Source organism: Camelus ferus, chromosome 6 (genome assembly GCF_009834535.1).
Source record: "Camelus ferus isolate YT-003-E chromosome 6, BCGSAC_Cfer_1.0, whole genome shotgun sequence".
In the NCBI taxonomy this organism is placed as follows: Eukaryota; Metazoa; Chordata; class Mammalia; order Artiodactyla; family Camelidae; genus Camelus; species Camelus ferus.
In genome coordinates, this window is record NC_045701.1 from 91,495,266 (window position 1) to 91,513,859 (window position 18,594).

The following is an 18,594-nucleotide window of genomic DNA, read 5'->3' on the forward strand; positions in this document are numbered from 1 at the left end:
GGATTCTGTGTGGATTCTGATCAATGGAGTGGGAGTGAGAGGGAAGGAACAGTTTAGAATGCCTCCCAGGTTGGACTGAGCACGTGGAAGAATGGGGAGGAGCAGGTGGCGGGGCATCCGTGAAGATGCATGTCAGCCACGTTGGGGTGTCCATGGCAACGGGAGGTCGAGGGAGAAGCCTGGGCTGGTGATAACAGCTAGGGGTCATGGGAAAGAAAAGACATTGAAAGCAGGACACCAGGGAGACAGAGGAGTGAAGTCATAGAGGCGGGGCACGTAGGGGTGGGGAGAGGAGGACAGGGTAGGAGGTGGGGAGAGGCCCCTGGAGATTGAGAGGGCACAGGGCTCCCGGAAGCCAAGGGGTCCCAGGAGAAGGGAGTGGTCGGCCAGCACACGTGCCACCAGCGGGTCAGGAGGATTTGGCTGCATATAGGTCATGGTGCCCTTTAGGAAAGGTCATGGGACAGCAGGAGGAGCCTGTTGGAGAGGAGAGCCGGGGCAAGGGACTAGAGACAGCTGCATCGGGGAGCAGAGGAAGGGGGGCTGGAGATTAGTGGGGTTAAAGAATGAAAGAGGGGAAATTACACACATGGGAGCATGTGTGCATGCGTGCCTGTGCAGCGTGCTGTGTATGTGGGTGTGTGCACGTGTGTCCATGCACCGTGTGCTGCATCTTACACGCGTGTGCATGTGTGCAGTGCACCAATGGACCAAAACACTGATGCAGGAAAGACCTGTGAAGCCCTGACCTTGTGGCCCGCCACACATGAAGGGGAGTTCTTATTAGGGGGCAGAGTGTTGGGCAGGGTGAGAGCTCAAGTAAAGGTGAGCCTGAGAGGTCAACTCTGAAGGCTTCTATTTTCAAGGTCATCCACTGAGAGTGAGACGGGGTGGAGGACAAGGCTTGAGGAGAGGGATTCATTGACCACAGGGAGATCCTCCCTGATCTGAGCCCCAGCGGCCCCCAGCCAGGCCCATCATATGAGCTTGTCCTCAGAGCAGGGAAGGACGTGGCAGACGGCTGGGGCCTGGGAGCACAGCTCTGGGTATGCACTGCAGGTAGAGAGGAGGGCAGGGAGCTTCCTAGGGGAGGAGGCTGGCGCCAAACATGCTGGATTCTAATCAGCTACTCACCAGCTGTGGGGCTTTGGGGAGTAACTCCACCTTTCTGAGCTCCAGTCTCTTATCTGTGAAATGAGTCAGGTGGATTCAAAAGAGGATCTCAAAAGGAGGGTGTTCCAGGGGGCAGGACTGGGCTCTGGCTCCCAAGATGTCATTTGTCTTCACCTAGTTTTGATCTGTGCTGGCATCTCAAACTGAGCTTTGAAAGATGGGTTGGATGGGATGGAGAGTTTAGTGGGAGAGCTTGAGCCCAACCGCAGAGGTGGGGACAAGCCCAGCCCTCCAGGAGGGGGTGGGGGGCTGGAGTGGGGAGGAGCAAGCCCGTGGTGCAGAGCCTTGGAGGCCAGGTGGGTTTGGCCTGGCACAGCCAGGTGTTGGAAGGGCAGGACCCAGGTGAGGTGGGAGCCGGCCGGGGGATGTCCTCACCCTCTTACCTGGTCCTGGCCACTTCCTGTACTGGCCTTGCCCAGTAGCAAAGGAGTGACATTCAGAATGCATAAGGGGCTCTTACAACCAGTTAGAAAGATGAACCCAGGAAAACAGGCAAGGAGTATGAATAGGCAATTCACATGTTAGCCAAAACACACGTGAAGATACTCAGCTTTGTAAGAAAGCAGCCAATGTACAACCTTGCGTTTTGCCTACTGGCATAAACCAAGGAGACTGAAAACAACCTGTGATGGCAAGGGTAGGGGTCAGGCCCTCGCTGTCACACAGAGGAGGGGAGGCCACCGAAGGCCCCACCAGCAGGGAAAATGCTTCTGCTCTTGAATCCGGCAGTTTCTTCCGCAGGTGTCTCATCCCAGGTACTTACTGACCCAAGTGCCAAGCTCCATGTCTGGTGCTCACTGCTATGATTTTTGTTCACTTGCTTAATTCTTTAAAGTTTTATGAAAGAATTCAACCTTAATTTTACAGGCAGACCTCAGAGAGATTGCAGGTTCCGCTCCAGACCACCACAATAAAGCAAATAACACAATAAAGTGTCACACGAACTTTTTTTGTTTCCCAGTGCATATGAATGTTATATTTACACTCTACTGTAGTCTATTAAGTGTGCAATAGTATATGTCTGAAAAAATGTATGTACCTTAGGTAAAAAATATTTTGTTGCTAAAAAATTCCAAGTATCATCTGAACCTTCAGCTAGTGGTAGTGGTAACATCAAAGGTCACTGGTCCCAGATCATCATAACAAATATTACAACAATGAAAAATCTGGAAATATTACAAGAATGACCAGAATGTGACACAGAGACATGAAGTGAGCAAATGCTGTTGGAAAATGGTGCCGATAGACTTGCTTGACGCAGGGTCGCCACAAAACTTCAATTTGAGAAAAATGCCAAGATCTGTGAAGCACAATAAATCAAAGTGCAGTAAAGTGAAGTCTGCCTGTTTGTTTAAAAGATATCTTTTGTTTACTTACTTTTGGAATAGGTAGCACATTCTTTTTGTGTGTTTGCTTTGGGGGGACATAATTAGGTTTACTTATTTACTTATTTTTAGAGGAACTACTGAGGATTGAAGCCAGGACCTCCAGCATGCTAAGCATGCGCTCTGCCACTTGACCTATACTCCCCCCACTGCCTGCATATTTTATTTCTAACTATTTCATAGTTACTCCTTTGAAGAGAATACAGGTTAACTACCACGTATTAAGGAGGTAGGGTCACTGCAGCGTTTTTAATAATGAAAACCGGGAAACCAGCTAGGTGACCATCCAAAGGGGAACACCAAAAAGAATCATGATGCAGCCTTCCCAGCTGTGATTTTTGCAGCCTTCCTTTTCTGGCTGGTGGAGAGGACCCTATGTAGGCCTGGAACCAGGGGAGCATCTCCCTCACAGGCCAGGACCGTGCTCCTCTCCATCCTCCACCCAACGAGACCATCTCAGTGGCATCTCTAAGTCCAGGTAGGATCCCTGGAACCAGCCATATCTGAAGACTCAGGCTTTCTCGTTAAATGAGTCTGTTAATTCTCTTTTTGGCTTAGGTCAGCTAGAGATGGGTTTATCACTTGAAAAAGTCCTGACTCAGAGTATTTGCTGGGAACAGTCCCCGCCAGTGTAATTATAACAGTGTCCCCTTCACTCTCAACTGGTCCTGGTTCAGGAGGTAAATCATACTACGGCTGCCACCCACATGACTAAAGCACACACCAGGAGGTATCACATAGCCACAGGCAAGAATCAAGAGCAGAGTTTCCTCATCTGCCAAGTGGAGATAAGAGTTGGCCACAGAAAGCCACCCTGAGAAGTCACTGAGTTCCTGCAGGACACAGCTGTCCCTTGCACAGAGCTGCCCTCAATACCTGAGCTCCTAGGATTCATTTTCAACATTTCAACAGAACAATGTTAGAAGAAAAAACAGACGTATTGTTTTAAAAACACCAGAAGCCACACACTGACCCGTGAGGGGCAGGGCCCCCTGGGGACAGTGTCACCTGGGAGGGGGAGGGGGAAGGAGCACATAGTTCCTTCTCTGTACGTTCTGTATGCTTTGGGTCTTTCACGAGGAGCACATGTTCAAATACTATCTGTGTAACTAAGGTAAGTTTTAAAGAGGCAGGTCCCCCTGCAAAATGCCTCCTCACAGCCACCATCCCACGGACTTGCCCGCTGAGGTCAGTCGAATTGTCAGCCCACTCTTACAGGGAGGGAGGCTGGAGCTCTATGAAGAGGCAGGGCTTTGCCCACAGGGTTGGGGCCTCTAAGCTTCATCCCAGCCTAGGAAGGGAAGGCTTTGGTTTCAGGAGCGCCAAACTCCGCGTGCCAGGCTCCTCTGTGACAGCTGACGACAGCCCTGCGAGGCCTCTCTTCCGCTGGCCGGAGGGGGCGCGCTCCACGCTGGGTCCGGACGGTGGGCTGGGGTCAGATGGCCAGCCAGCCCTGCTGAGCAGAGTCACTCAGCAAACAAGCCCCTGGGGCCTGCTCTGAGGACAAGAGGTGAGCGGACAGGAGAGGCTTCCTGAAGGAGGAGCCACCTGCACCCCTCATATCGCCCCAAGGGGTCTGTGTCCAAAGCCCCTGGGCCCACCCCTTCTCACCGCTCCAGCTCACCTCCCAGGTCCAGGCTGCCCCGGACTGACCCTCCAGGCTCCAGCTTCAGCCTCAGCCTGTTGCAGCCTGAGGGGGATCCTATCAAAACCAAGTCAGCTCAGCCCCTCTTCTGCTCAGAGTCCTCCCTGTTCAAAGGTGCTCCCCATCTAAGTCAAAAACCCTGCTCTGCCTCAAGGCCAGAAGCCTTCATATTCCACTGGGAACCTTGGCCTTCAGGCCTCAGGGCCGTGGCTCATGCTGTTCCCTCTGCCTGGACTGCCGGTCCCCAGAAGTCCGCACTGACTCATTTCAGGTGTCTCCTGGCTAAAGGAGCTTGCCTTGCCCAGTCTCTCCAGGCCCCCACCACAGCCTCCTGCACTCCTGGGGGTTCTCCTCTGTCAGCCCGCAGGGTGGGGCCTGCCTGTCCCTGAGGGAGGATAGTAGGTGCCCCATAAATGCTGATGACTAAGTGGAGAAGGAGTCGATCAGGCTGGGTGGGTGGGGTGAGGGCGAGCTGGGAAGTGGGGAGCAGGCATGGGTGGAGGCCTAGCAGGCCTGGTCACCGCACAGAGAGTCAGGGCCAGTCCTGACGCCCGCAGCACCCCCGCAGGGCTGGGAGCAGGAAGTACATGATTCATCCCTGTTGCGCCAGAGTCCCAGGCACCAGGGAGCCTGGAGCACAAGAGGGCACTCAGCAGTGGCCCAGCCCACATCCTGGCCAGGGCAGCGCAGGAGCCTGCAGGATTCAGAGCTGGCTCCACCTGGAGGGGTGGAAACCAGCTCAGGCAGGAGCGCCCTTGCCCTCTCCCTGACCTTCCCAGCACGATGGGGCTGGATTCCTGCCTGGCTTTGTGACCTTGAGCGCATCCCTGCCCCATGAGGCCTGGTAAACATCCCACGGGGCTCCAGAGAGGGAAGCCCCTCCTCGGCCAGGCCTCTGGCCGCCCTGGGAAAGGGCCGCTACCCTCTCACTGGACGACGAACACTCAGGGCCAGAGGGGTGCGCACAGCCCAGGTGGGCCGGGCCCAGGACATAGCCCAAACTGCGTCTGCACCTCACGCTTTGCGTTCCACTGTCGCCTTCTGTAAACAGCCATGGTTTGCAGTGCAGTGAGTCAGAAAAGGAAACTAAGGTTGGAGGGAAGGCCGGACCCTGTTCACGGAGTGTAATAGAAAAGAACAAATCTGACTCTGTATTAGGTCTGTTCCTTTGGCTTTAACCCTGTGCCCTGTGTTCTAGGCTTAGTCTTGCTAACTCTGCACTCATGTAAAGATAACAAGCTGCAGAATGGAGGAGAACATTTGTTTTGCTGGAGGTTTGCAGGAGCACCATGAGCTGGCAACCTGGACAGCTGGAAAACAAAGAATTCCTACACCAAGTTTGCAACAATCGAGCACCCCCCCCCCCGTGTTTTTTTGTATAAAAGGAGCCTGTAGTTTGACTAGGGGAGGATGGGTCTCCAAGACATGAGTCTGCCCTTATCTCCGTCTGCTGGCTTTCCGAATAAAGTCGCTATTCTTTGCCCCAACACCCCGTCTCCCGATTTACTGGCCTGTCGTGGGGTGAGCAGAACGAGTTTGGCTCGGTAACAAGAGGATCCCTGATGACAGAAGTGGCCTCTGCGTGCCAGCAGCGCCCAGGAAACTCACCCTCCCAAGACCCCCGAGCAGTCTGGGCCTGGATCGCCGCGTTCTCACAGTCACTTTCAGGTGATGCAAAGGGAAACTGAGGTCCAGGGAGGCGGAGCCACTCGGCAACGGAGGGCTAGGGACACCGACTAAGCTTGTGGGACTCATCATGTCCAGGGCTTGGGAGGGAGGTCCCTTTATTGGGCTCCGCCGTGCAACCCCAGGCAGGAGAGGGCGAGGCACTGGTCGGAGCCTCTCTGGGCCCCGCCTCAGTTTCCCTTGGGCCAGAACTGTAAGAGGTGTCAGGTCTGGCTGCAACCGGCCCCCACCGCCCAGCGCGGGTCGACACCGCCCCCTGGCGGCCGGTTGTGTCACCACAGCCTGCATACAGTCACGGGGCCCAGCGAGGGTGCGGGGCCAGGACGCCGGGTCACCAGGGGACAGGAGACAGCTGAGCGCCCGGCCCCCGGGGCGGTGTTCGCTGGCTTAGGTCTCCACCCACGGACAGCCCAACCAGCTCTCCACTTGCCATCTGGCCGCCGCAGGGCCCTTCTCACTCTGCGTCTCAGTCTTCGCCGTGGAATGGCCACAGTCGTGCCCACCCCCACGCCCCTGACCACTCGGCCGCGCCCTCGGGCTCCACCGAGCTGGCTTTCCTCTCCCAGGCGGGGTCCCACAGGACGAGCAGCTCCTCCTTTCCTCGTGGGCGGGCCGCGGGCCTGCCGCTGCCCCATAGGCCCATCAGGAGCCCGGGGGCGTGGCAGGGGGCGTGCTGCCAGAGGCGGAGGGCGTGAGGAGCTGGGGGTGGGGTGGGGTGGGGTGGGGTCCCGCCCTGGGGTCCCGCCCCGGGGTCCCGCCCCGGGGTCCCCCCACCCGCCCCGGGTTCCGCCCCGGGTTCCCTCCTTCCCGCACCTCCCCGTCGTGGGGTGCCCCCCTTCCTGGGAGTCCCGGGACCCCGGCGGGGTGCAGGGTAGGGAAGGAAGCTCTCCCCGAGCAGAAGAGGTCGAGGGGCGCTTCGGTTTCCGGTCCTCGAGGTGGGGACGTGAGCTGCCTCCTCTGCTCCCAGCTGGGAGACAGCCACAAGGCCCCCAACCCGGGCTCTGCCCTCCCGCGCCTGCCGCGGCCTGCAGCCACAGTGGCCCCCAGGGACCCGCCCGAGCGCTTTGTACAGCCCTACCTCTCTCCCAGGGAGCAGAACTTCTTTTCCCCTAGCTGTTCCTCCACCTGGAATGCGGTGCACCTGGCCTGTTCATGCAAGCGTCCTAGCTGCGCCTCCTGGGGCGGGGCGGGGCGCGGGGAGGTTGTTCAACGTATCCAGGCCCATTTTACAGACTGTTGACACTGAGACCACAGCGTTCTGAGAAGCTGGCCACAGGATGCTCAGCTGGGAGGTGGCTGGCATTAACTTAGCTGTCATTTGTGATCCACTGCTGGCTCCCCCCACCACAGTGTCACTGCATCCCAAGCCTGACCTCTACTCCCACTCCAGGGACCCCCAGGACATGCCTGGCAAAGCCCACTGAGGGTCCAGTACCATCCCCGGGGATTGGTCCCCTCACCCTGCCGACCTTTGTTTAATGCGGAGCTGAGGCCCAGGAGGGGCAGTGAGGGCCTTGATAGGTGTTATTAAGGCCCTAAGCTTTCCTGATGCCCCCTTGGAGGTGAGGTGACAGGCGAGTAAGGCCTGGGTGGGGCTTCCTGACCCCAAGGAAGGGGAGGATGGGGCAAACCCCACCTTCAGAAGCAATGGACAGGAAGGGGGAAGGAGAGTTGGACAGGTGGATTGGCTGCAGTTATTATGCCAATGAGCCCTGAGAGACAAATTAGACTTCCACAGGTGTGTCAGTTGTCTACTGCTGTGTAACAAACAACCCTACAACAGTGACTTGAAACCACAATGATTCCTTATTTCTCACCATTCTCTGGGTTGACCAAACAGTTCTTCTGCTTCATGTTTTGTCTGCTGAGATCATTTATACAGCTGCAGTTAGCTGGGGGCTCAACTGGGGTGAAATGTCTAAGGTTGCTTCACCCACATGGCTGCAGTTGACATTAACTGTCACCTTGGAAACTCAGCTGGCTGCCAGTGTGGGCTATCATCTCAGGTATGGTGGCCCTCTATAGCCACAGTTTCCATATCCCTGGATTTAACCAACCAAGGATCAAAAATATTTGGGGGAAAAAAATTCCAGAAAGTTCCAAAAGGCCAAACTTGAATTTGCCTGGTGCCAGCAACTTTTTACATAGTATTTACATTGTATTAGGTATTATAAGTAATCTAATAAGTAATGATTGAAAGTATACGGGAGTCCATCAACAGATGACTGGATAAAGAAGATGTGGTATATTTATACAATGGAATACTATTCAGCCATAAAAACTGACAACAGAATGCCATTTGCAGCAACATGGTTGTTCCTGGAGATTGTCATTCTAAGTGAAGTAAGCCAGAAGGAGAAAGAAAAATACCGTATGAGATTGCTCATATGTGGAATCTAAAAAAACAAACAAAGAAACAAAAACAAAGCATAAATACAAAACAGAAACAGACTCACAGACATAGAATACAAACTTGTGGTTGCCAAGGGGTTGGGGGTGGGAAGGAACAGACTGGGATTTCAAAATGTAGAATAGATAAACAAGATTATACTGTATAGCACAGGGAAATATATACAAGATCTTATAGTAGCTCACAGCGAAAAAAAATGTGACAATGAATATATGTATGTTCATGTATAACTGAAAAATTGTGCTCTGCACTGGAATTTGACACAACATTGTAGAATGACTATAACTCAATAAAAAAATGTTTTAAAAAAAAAGAAAGTATACAGGAGGATGTGTGTAGGTCATATGCAAAGACTGCCATTTTGTGTAAGGGGCTTGAGCATTCTTGGGTATTAGTATTTGTGGGGGTCCTGGAACCAATCCCCTGTGGATACCAAGGGATGACTGTAGTTTTAGTTCTCCTCTACATGGCCTCTACACAGGGCTAACTGGGGCTTCTCCACAGCATGGCAGCTAAGTTCCACTGAGAACAAGCCTCATTGTGCAAGAACTCATCAAACCTCTACTTCCATCACCTTTGCTAATATCTCATTGGCCAGAACAGGTAATGTGGCCAAGCCCAGAGTCCATGTGAAATGAGACCTCCCCAAGGCACGAATTCCAGGAAGCATGGTTCACTGGGGGTTACCAACATTACAGCGTTCCTCAGTGGGAGAGGAATGAAGACAGACAGGAGACAGGAGAGCTTCAGGGGCAGGAATAACCAAGGAAGCCTCCTGAAGGGGGAAGGGCTTGGCTCAAGGGGGTCTGGGAGTTCTGCTCTCCTCCCTGCTTCTGTCCTGCAGCCCAGGGAGGTTGGGGGACAACCAACCACTAAGTAAAGGTATAAACCGGGAAAACGTCTGGAGCTAAGTGCTCTGTGGACAATGAAAGCAGGGTAGTGTGATACGGGGGAAGGGCAGCTGCTTCAGATGCGAAGGTGAGGGAAGGCTCCTCAGAGGGGGTGGCATTCGGACTGAGCTCCAGCCCACAGAAGGAGCCAGATTTGGGGAGTGCAGGGGAGAGTGAATTACAGGCAGAGGGAACAGCTAAAGCAAAGGCCCCGCGACGGGAACGAGCTTGACACTGTGAGGGTTAGAGGTAAGACCAAGGTGGCAGGGTGCACAGGGTCAGGTTCTGCTGGGCCTTGTAGACCTGGCCATTTTCTCCAAGTGCAATGCAGAACCTCCTGAGGGACAGTGTGACCCGGTACAGGCGCTGTCCCGGATGCTTGGGACTCATCGGTGAAGAAAACAGGAACATTCTTGCCCCTGTGGAGTGTGGTTTGATCTGGGTTTTTTTTTAAAAAAACACTGAGGAAAAGTGGGGTGTTTGAGTTGGGGGAGAGAAAACTGAGGAGGTGGAACTGTCAAGCCTACGGGGTTGAGGGGGTGAGGAACAAGAAGGGAAATTCAAGAAGGAGCTTGGGAGATCATCTCCATGACCTTGGGTTAGACAAAGAGGTCTTAGCTTTTTTTGTCTTAAGATAAAAAAATTGATCAATTGGACTTTATCAAAATTTAAAACATTTGCACTTCAAAAGATACCATCGATAAAAAGACAAGATAAGCCACAGACTGAGATAAAGTATTTGCAAATCATGTATCCAGACTGTATCAAGAATTCCTTAATGAAAAATAAGAGACAAGACAGGAAGAATATAGCTCAGTGGTAGACCGTACACTTAGCGTGCACAAGGTCCTGGGTTCAATTCCCAGCACCTCCATTTTAGAAATAAATAAATAAACTTATAAATAAACCTAGTTACCCCTCCCCCCCCCAAAAAAAACCCACACAAAAAAACACAAATAAAAATAAGACAACCCAGTTTTTTAAAGAAGCAAAAGATCTGAACAGACACTTTACCAAAGAAGATAGACGGATGGCCAATGAGCATATGAAAAACATGTTTATCATCATTAGTCATTAGGGAAGTGTCTATTAGAGTGTCTAAAGTTAAAAAGATGGACCATATCAACTGTTGACAAGGATATGAAGCAACTGAAACTCTCATCCATTGGGAGTGGGAATCTAAAATAGTGCAGCCACTTTGGAAAACAGTTTGGCAGTTTCTTAAATTTACCACATGAGCCAGCAATCCCACCCCCAGGTATCTACCCAAGAGAAATGAAAACATATGTCCCCACAAAGACTGGTACACGAACATTTATAGCAGCATTGTTCATAATAGCCAAAAACTGGAAGTGCATGTCCACGTGTCCTTAACTGGTGAGCAGATCAATGAATTGTGGTCTGGGGACGGATGGCTCATCTCAGTGTTAGAGCGCATGCTTAGCACGCACAAGGAACTGGGTTCGATTCCCAGTGCCTCTGTTAAAAAATAAATGAAAATAAATAAACCTAACACCTCCTCCCCCAATAAAATGAAAATAAATAAATAAATTGTGGCACAGCCATGCAACGGGAGATTGTTCAGCAGTAAGAAGGAACAAACTCTGACATATGCCACAAAGAGGAACCTCAGAAACATGACACTAAGTAAAAGAAATCAAACTCACTGATGGGCAGCAAGAATGTATTGTACACTTAAAATTGTGTTTGGAGGGCCGATCTTATCACAATAAAACATAACTTAAAAAAAGAAGAAACCAAACACCAAAGACCGCATATTGTATGATTCCATTTTCATGAAGTGTACAGAAAAGGCAAATACACACATACAGGAACAGGTGGGCGCTTGCCTGAGGCTGGGGGTGGGAGCAGGGATTGTCTGCAAAGAGGCACAGGGAGCTTTGTGGGGGGATGGAAAGGATTTAAAACCGGATTGTTGTGATGCTTGCACAATTCTATAAATTACTAAAAATCGTTGAGCTGTGTCCTTTCAACTGGGGGAATTTCATGGCATCTAAGTAATATCATTAAAACTCTTAAAAGAACAAGAAAGGAGCTGGGGCTAGGCCTTCAGAGTGGGCTGAAGTTCTGCTGAGAGCCCACTAGGGCTGGAGGCAGCCCTGAGCCTTCCAGGTTCAGATCCCAAACCCCTGGGGGCCTGTGTAGTGTTGCGGTGCCCTGGGATGCCACCCCTTGTCCCTGAGGCCCGGAGCCCCGCTGTGTAGGAGCCCAGATGATGTGGGGTACCCTCCATGAGGGAATGAGGCCTGTTCTGAATGATAAATGCTACAAACCAGAAGTCACCCCCACCCCAGTCTGAATTCTCTCAATCTGGGGAAATCAGTTTCTTCCCAATAAAAAGCTCCAGGCCCAGGGGAGGCCCCGCCCAGCTGCACAGGGGAAGTGGCCATTAGCACAGGGCACGTGGGTGTGCTCCTCTGTTGGGGTGGGGGCCCTGGCCCCCTGGCAGACACTTCAGGGAGGGGAGATCTGCTGGGAGAAGTAGACAGCGTGTGTGTGCCTGGCAGGGAGAGCAACACAGACACACCACCCCTCCCCCCGTGCCCAGTGGTGGCAGGGGTTGTATGACTTGAGCCTGGAACCAAAGGGCAGGGGTACCCACAGACCCCTGTGCTCATATACTCGCTGAAGGCCTGGTGCAGAGGACCCCTGACTCCAAACAGGACAACCTAGAACCTGGGTTTCTCTGACCTAGCCAAGGTCTGGAAAACCACAGGAGCTGAAGTCCTCCCTGTCGGGCTCCCTGAGTAAGAAAAGGGGTGTTGGCGGGAGGGCAGAGCTACCCAGGAGAGCAGAGCAGCGTCTGAGGAGCCCCTAGGGTCCCTCTCCACAGCCCACCCTGCACCAACCAAGTCCCCAAACACCAAGACTCAGGTGCCTCGTTAGGAAAAAGGGCGCCGGCGGGCCTCACCCCAGGGCAGGACTCCCTACCACACCTCCCTTGGTTATTGTCAAGCTCAGGGTCCAGAGGGCAGCCAGCTCCAACCCTGACCTTCGCCTTCTGGCCTGCCTGGGGTCCTCCAGGCCCCCTCCCTGTAGCCCCCATCAGACCACGGCAGAGCATTGTTAAACCCGCAGAAGCCCAGGCCCCATCCTGGAGGCACCACAGGAACTGGGATTGTGAGGGCAGTGAGGACCACTGGGAGAACCCCAGGCCCTCAGGTGGTCCCAGGTGAGGCTGCTCCCCCCACCACTGATTGGACCGGGCAGGGCACCTGACCTAGGAGAGCCCATCCATAGGCTGACCAGTGACCTATCAGGGTGGCCTGGCGAAAACACAGCCAATCAGATGCCTCCCTGGGACTTGGCACCAAAACAGACCCAGAGGGACAGGTGGGGCCATGGGTGGCCTCTGGCAGCACTTGATCTGGGTTAAGCTGAGAAGGAAGAGGAGGGTGAGCAGAGCGGGAGGCTGAGGGCCTTGGAGAGGGAACTGCAGGAAGAGAAGTCTGGGTTCAGCCTCCACTTGACCCTGCTGGGACTTTCTCAAAACCAAGTGGTACCCACAGCATCTGGTACCTTTCATCCCTCCACCGTCATTCTTGGTTGTTTATCCTTAAATCACCCACATCACTTCAGCCGCGTCCCTTCAGCTGCGTCCTAAGCGTTCATGTCTGTGAAGTGTGCTGTAGTCGCTGTTTGCAACAATATGCGTTAAAGTGAATTTACCACCAACAAAATCATGTTCCTCATTTTCACACCCATGTTCAGAGCTGTGTTACTCACAGAACCAAAAGGTGGAAAAAACTCATGGATGGATGAGTGAATAAACAAAATGGGTCTATGCATCCAGTGAAGTTCTATTATCCACCCACAGAAAGGAAGGAAATTCTGGCACATGCTACCACATGGATGAACCCCGAGGATGTTGTGCAGAGTCACTAAAGGACAAACGTTGCATGACCCCACTTACACGAGATACCAAGAGTAAAAACCACAGAGTGAGAAAGTAGGAGATGGTTGCCAGGGGCTGGAGCGCCGGGGAGAGAGCACTTCTTGTTTAACAGGGACGGTGTTTCAATTTTGCAAGGTGAAAAAAGTTCTGGGGATGGATGATGGTGATGGTTGCACGACAATGTGAATAGATTCAATCCCACGGAACTCTACACTTAAAAATGATTAAGATGGTAAATTGTATGCAATGTGTATTGTATCACAATGTTTAAAAATGAAATTCCTCCGTGGACCCGAAACTTCATCCTGCCCACAGATCCGCGCACTGAGTGAACCTGGAGGGCCTCCATGCTGTGCAGAAGCGTCGGTCTCCTGGGCGGGCTTGCTGAGGCCAGGGCAGAGGAGGCAAGCTCAACGGACTCACCCAGCCAGGCCTTGAGACTGATGAGTGAAATCTGCGAGGAGGCATCACAGTTGCCAGGAAAACTTGGGATCTGAGTGGCTGGGCAGGCTCTCCTACTGGCCTATCAGTCCTAAGTTGACTTAGGAGCCTGGAGTCAAGGCCACAGGAGGTGAGGAGAGGACCTGAAGGTCACGGGGGCCAGCTAGATCTGCTCTGCATGGCCCTCTGGAAGAAGCCTCACAACAGGGCTGGAAACCCTCATGAAGCTCCTCTTCCTGGAAGTGGTGAGTGGAGGATGGGCACTGCTCCCAGCAGCCTCAGTAACTGTGAACCCAGTCTCCCGCGTCTGCGCAGGACAGCTTCTGAAGGTCATGGTCTCCCAGTGCAGAGTGAGGCCCTCCAACAGAACTTCTTTACAGCGCTCGGGGGCCTGCTCTGTGCCAGAAAAGGAAGCAGTGTCCCGACTACCACCCCAGCCACCTCCGCCCCGACACCGGGGAGTGAAAGCAGAGAGAAAAATGGAGGCTCAGAGAGGTTAGGGGGCGTGTCCAGGTTCACACAGTGGATAGCATCAGAGCCACAGCTGGAAACCAGCCACTGACTGCCAAACTCACTCTCTCCGAAAACTTTGCTTCTCCACTAGGAGTGTGTATGGGGGGCGGGTGTATGGGGGTGGGGTGGGGTGGGGAGTAGCCATGGGACAGACACAGATCGGCTTCCAGAGCTTCAGGGTCGCTCAGGCACTTGTGAGGAGAGGTGGGGAATTCAGTGAGTGCGTAAAACCTAGCTCCTGTTACTCGGCAGTCCGCATGAAAGGGGCCGCACATAACACCCGCACGAATTTTTCCAGAAACCGAGGATTCTGTGCTAGCAGCAGGGCCTGTCATCTGAGTTCATTGGCCTCCACAATTAAGGAAATGTTGGTGGAGAAGTTCGAGAAGGTTGTGTCCCATCTGCCACTTTGGGGAGAAAGCGCCACCCTGTCTCATGACATGCTTCGTGATGACTCATCAAACAGGAGGATGGGTCCCCCAGAATGCAAGGGTCAGCTAGGGTGTCATTTGTGGCCGCCTCCTCAGCCCCCCACCCCAGGGTCCTGCTCATCTGTTCTCTCTGAGGCACAGAGCAGAGTGGGAGGGAGGCAGGCAGGGCAGGGCGCCATGTCCCCACTTGACAGAAAGTAGAACTGACGCCCAGAGAGGCCAGGGGCCTGCACAGCACAGGAGAGATGGAGACGCGGGGAAGGGGTCTGGCAGGAGGGCTGTGGCCCCAGGTCCTCTTGTGCTTTTCTGGCCTTGACCCTGATTCCAGCTGCCCAGGGAGGGGATACCCGCTGCTTCTCTCCCTTGCCCCACCAGCGTGATGAGGGCTCTGGGAGGGGTGTGGCTGCACCCTGAGTCCCTGCAGCCTAGGTGCCCAGGAGTGACGGAGCCACCACTCTGGCCCCAGGGGGTGATGGTTGTGTGCACCTTCCAGGCTGAGGCACTGCAGTCTCCCATCAGTCTGTCTGTCTGACACCCAGAGAGCCAGGGTGAGGGGGCACATGTAGATGCTTCTGAGAACAGAGCCCTGGCGGATGCTGGGTGGGCTCACAGGATTTGGGACCCATGAGGGGAGGCTGAGCAGGAGGGCTCCCACCCCCTTCCTTTCAACTGAAGCTTCTCAACTTTAAAAAGGGATTCTGTTGTTGTTGTTGTCATTGGGCGTCTGAGTCAGATTTCCTTACTCGGGGCTTAAGCTACTGGAAAACATTTGGGGTCCCTGCATTCTCATGAGGTGTTGAGCCATGAATCCCTGGGTCTCCTCTGCACCAAGACCTGGTTCCTTGTGGGGCCTCCTTAATGAAGACACCCTGGGAGAGGAGGAAGAGTTCTGGACCGAGTCAAACAGACCTAGCCGGAAAACCAAGATACCAGTGGTTTCGAAAAGATGGAAGTTTAGTTTTCTTTAACTCAAGATGTTTAGAGGTGGCCAGGGCAGTGTTAGGAACCTGGGGTCCTTCTATCCTGTGGCTCTGCTGCCATGTACAGTGTTCCTTCAAAAAATCACCTTGCAGTCCAACATGGCTGCTGAAGCTCCTGCCATTCTATCTGCATTACAGGCAGCAGAAAGGAAAAAGGGGAGCAGGATGTGCCTTGTCCTTTAAGGACCTTTCCTGAAATTAATACTCTGTTTACATCTAGGCCAAAACTTCGTCACAGGGCCACATCTAGGTGTAAGAGGGGCTTGGACACTGAAGGTGATGGGGTGGGGACAGGAACCTCAGGAATGGTGAAAGGTCTCTGCCCCTGCCGCAACCACTGACATGCTGTGTGCCCTTGGGCAAGCCCCTTCACCTCTCTGAGCTCCTGTCTGTCTCTGTGAAATGAGGGTGTAGAAAGACTGTCTCCAAGGCCCTTCCCTTCCCTGACATTTTGTGACCCTGCAGCAAAGAGCCCAGGGAGGCCGAAGCCAAAGATAGAAACAGCTCCTGATTAAAAGTTGCCTGTTCCAAGGTTTATAGATTTGCAAGGGCGTACAACTTGATTTTTGATTACTCAACTTGCAAACTGATTAACACAGCCTGCGAGACCGTTGTGGGGTGGGGAACAGGGAGGACTGGGCCTGGAACCTACCCAACAAGGAAAGTAACAATTCTGAAGACAGATGGCAGGGGGTGTCGGGGAGGAGGAAGGGGGACCAGGGCAGGGAAGGTGGCCCAGGGCCTCCTGAGACAGGAGGGGGCTGAGGGGACGGAGGACGGCTGAGCATTGTCTCTCTTAGGGTCACAGAGGTGGCTGGGGAAGAGAGGACCGAAACTGGGGATGCGAGCCCCTGTGGGGAGGGCAGGGGGCTCGGAGGCTGGTGAAAAGGGATGGTGGGGAGGCAGGCGGTCACCACCAGGAGCTGAGATGGCTCTCTGGAGGCGGCAGGAGGAAAGAGACCATGGATTTCCTTTTCTCCCAAGCCCTTCCTTGGCTTTTTTCCTCCTAACCTCATCCCTTGTATCGCTGTGAAAACAAATATTGAGAGCTGGGAAAAAAATTGAAGTAAGGAAAAGTCATCTAGGAGCTGCATGTGCCGCCGTGGAGTGAAGAGAGCCGAGGCTCCAGGACACCCCACTTCTGGTCTTAGGCCTCTGAGGGGCTGGGGGGCACGGGCCAGGCAGGACGGGGCAGGGGCCTTGGGGCGCTGCAGGGGATCCGCTATGACGCGGGCCTGGGCGTGGCGTGTGAGGTGTGTGCAACCAATAGGCAATTTCAGGCAGCCAGGCACTTGGAGCAGCCCCTCCCTCCTCCCTCCCTGTCCCTTGACTCCCACCTCTGTGGAGTGGCCCCAGCTGACGGCCGGAAGCATGTCCCTGAGACAGAGCAGGTTTCCTAGTCTTTCTCTGGGCCCCAAGAAAGGCCCAGCAGCGCCCAGCAACGCCTGCACTTCCTGTGGGATGGGGCGATGGGGCCCCAGGGGACAAAAAGGACATTCTCCCTGTTCCAGGATGGAGGTTCATTACCTAACTTTACTTATTTTTTGATGTGTTTTATTGTTTTATTTATTTTGGGGGGTAATTAGGTTTATTTATATTTTAGTTTTTGTTTAACGAAGGTACTGGGGATTGAACCCAGGACCTCACGCATGCTAAGCACGTGCTCTACCACTGAGCTGCACCATGCCCCTGCTCAAGCTGTTTAATACAAAAGACATGTAACCTAGGTGGTTAAGAGCAGGGCTCTGGGCCAGATGACCCGGGTTCTAATCCCAAGCCCTACAGACACTGGCTGTGTGATCCTGGACAAGTTACATAGCCTCTCTGTGCCTTACTTTTCTCATCTGCCAAATGAGGAGGGGGGAGGTTAAGCGAGGTCTTCTACAGCAGCCCTCAGAGCAGCCTATGTAAATGCTGAGTGAAAGCTAATAGTATGATGAGTGTGGCCAGTGACAATGGTGGGAAATGAAAGGGCTTACTGTTGGAGGCCCCCGACCTGCCCCTGGGGAGAGCTGAGGGCGCCAGCCTTGCAGACAAGCCAAGTGCAGACTGGCCTACCTGCTTCTCCTGGTGACGCAGAGACAGGGGAGGGTGTGGAGGTGAGGCTAATTTAGAAGGCGGAGGCCAGCCTTCCTGACTCCCACAACCCCATCTGGACCCTCCATTGTAACAGTTCCCACACACAAACTCTGAGGGCAACCAGGCTGGCAGAGGGCCCTGGGCTCAAACCTCAAGTGCTATGGAGAGCTGACCTCCAAGGGGGGCTGGAGTAAACAGTGGGCACCTCCACCACCAGTGAGGGTGGTGGGAGCATGAAGACCAGGGATGTCAACACAGCCCTCCCCCTGTGCCTGCAAGGCCTGGGACCAGCTGCCTGCTCCTGCCCCGAGCCCAGCCCCCTGACCAAGGCCCTCCGGGGCCCGCATGCTCTCAGCTGCCCCAGGCCAGGGGGCAAACCAGCTCTCTTGGTATCTGAGCCCCTCTCTCCATGGGTCCCTGATGTGGACAACTTCCTTCTTCAAGCAGGAGAGGAAGTAGGACCAGCTCCCCCTCCTCTCTGGGCAAGACCTGGAGTCTCTCTGCTCCAAATCTGTCAGACTGACTGTGAGGACCTCAGTGTCTCCACCTGCACCTTGTCAGCGCCCTAGAGGCCCAGTGCCCCAGGCTCACTGACCTGGCTTCAAATCAGCTCTGCCACTTCCAGGCTGTGTAGCTCCAGGCAAGTCACTTAACCTCTCTGAGCCCACCTCATCAGTAAAACAGGAATAGTGTGGGATTATTGTGAGGCTGTGAATAGCCTCTGCTGATTGGCATGTTTCTGTCATTCAGACTTTCCTACTTTCCACACACACTTGCTCAGCAACCCTGGGTGCTGTGTCCTTGGCTCCCAGAGGCGCCTGTCCTCGGGTGCCAGCTTCAGCGGGGAGATGGCAGGCAAACAGGCGGCCAGGGCCCACTGCTCTTGCTGATGTAAATAGCAGGCGCTATGCTCACGTGGGAGAGGGGAAGTCAGTTCTGACTGAGGGGGTGTGGAAGGAACCATCTGAAAGATGGCAGATGGGAGGGAAGGCAGAGCCTTGCTGGCAGGGGACACGGCCTGTCAAAGGCCTGAGGTGAGAACACT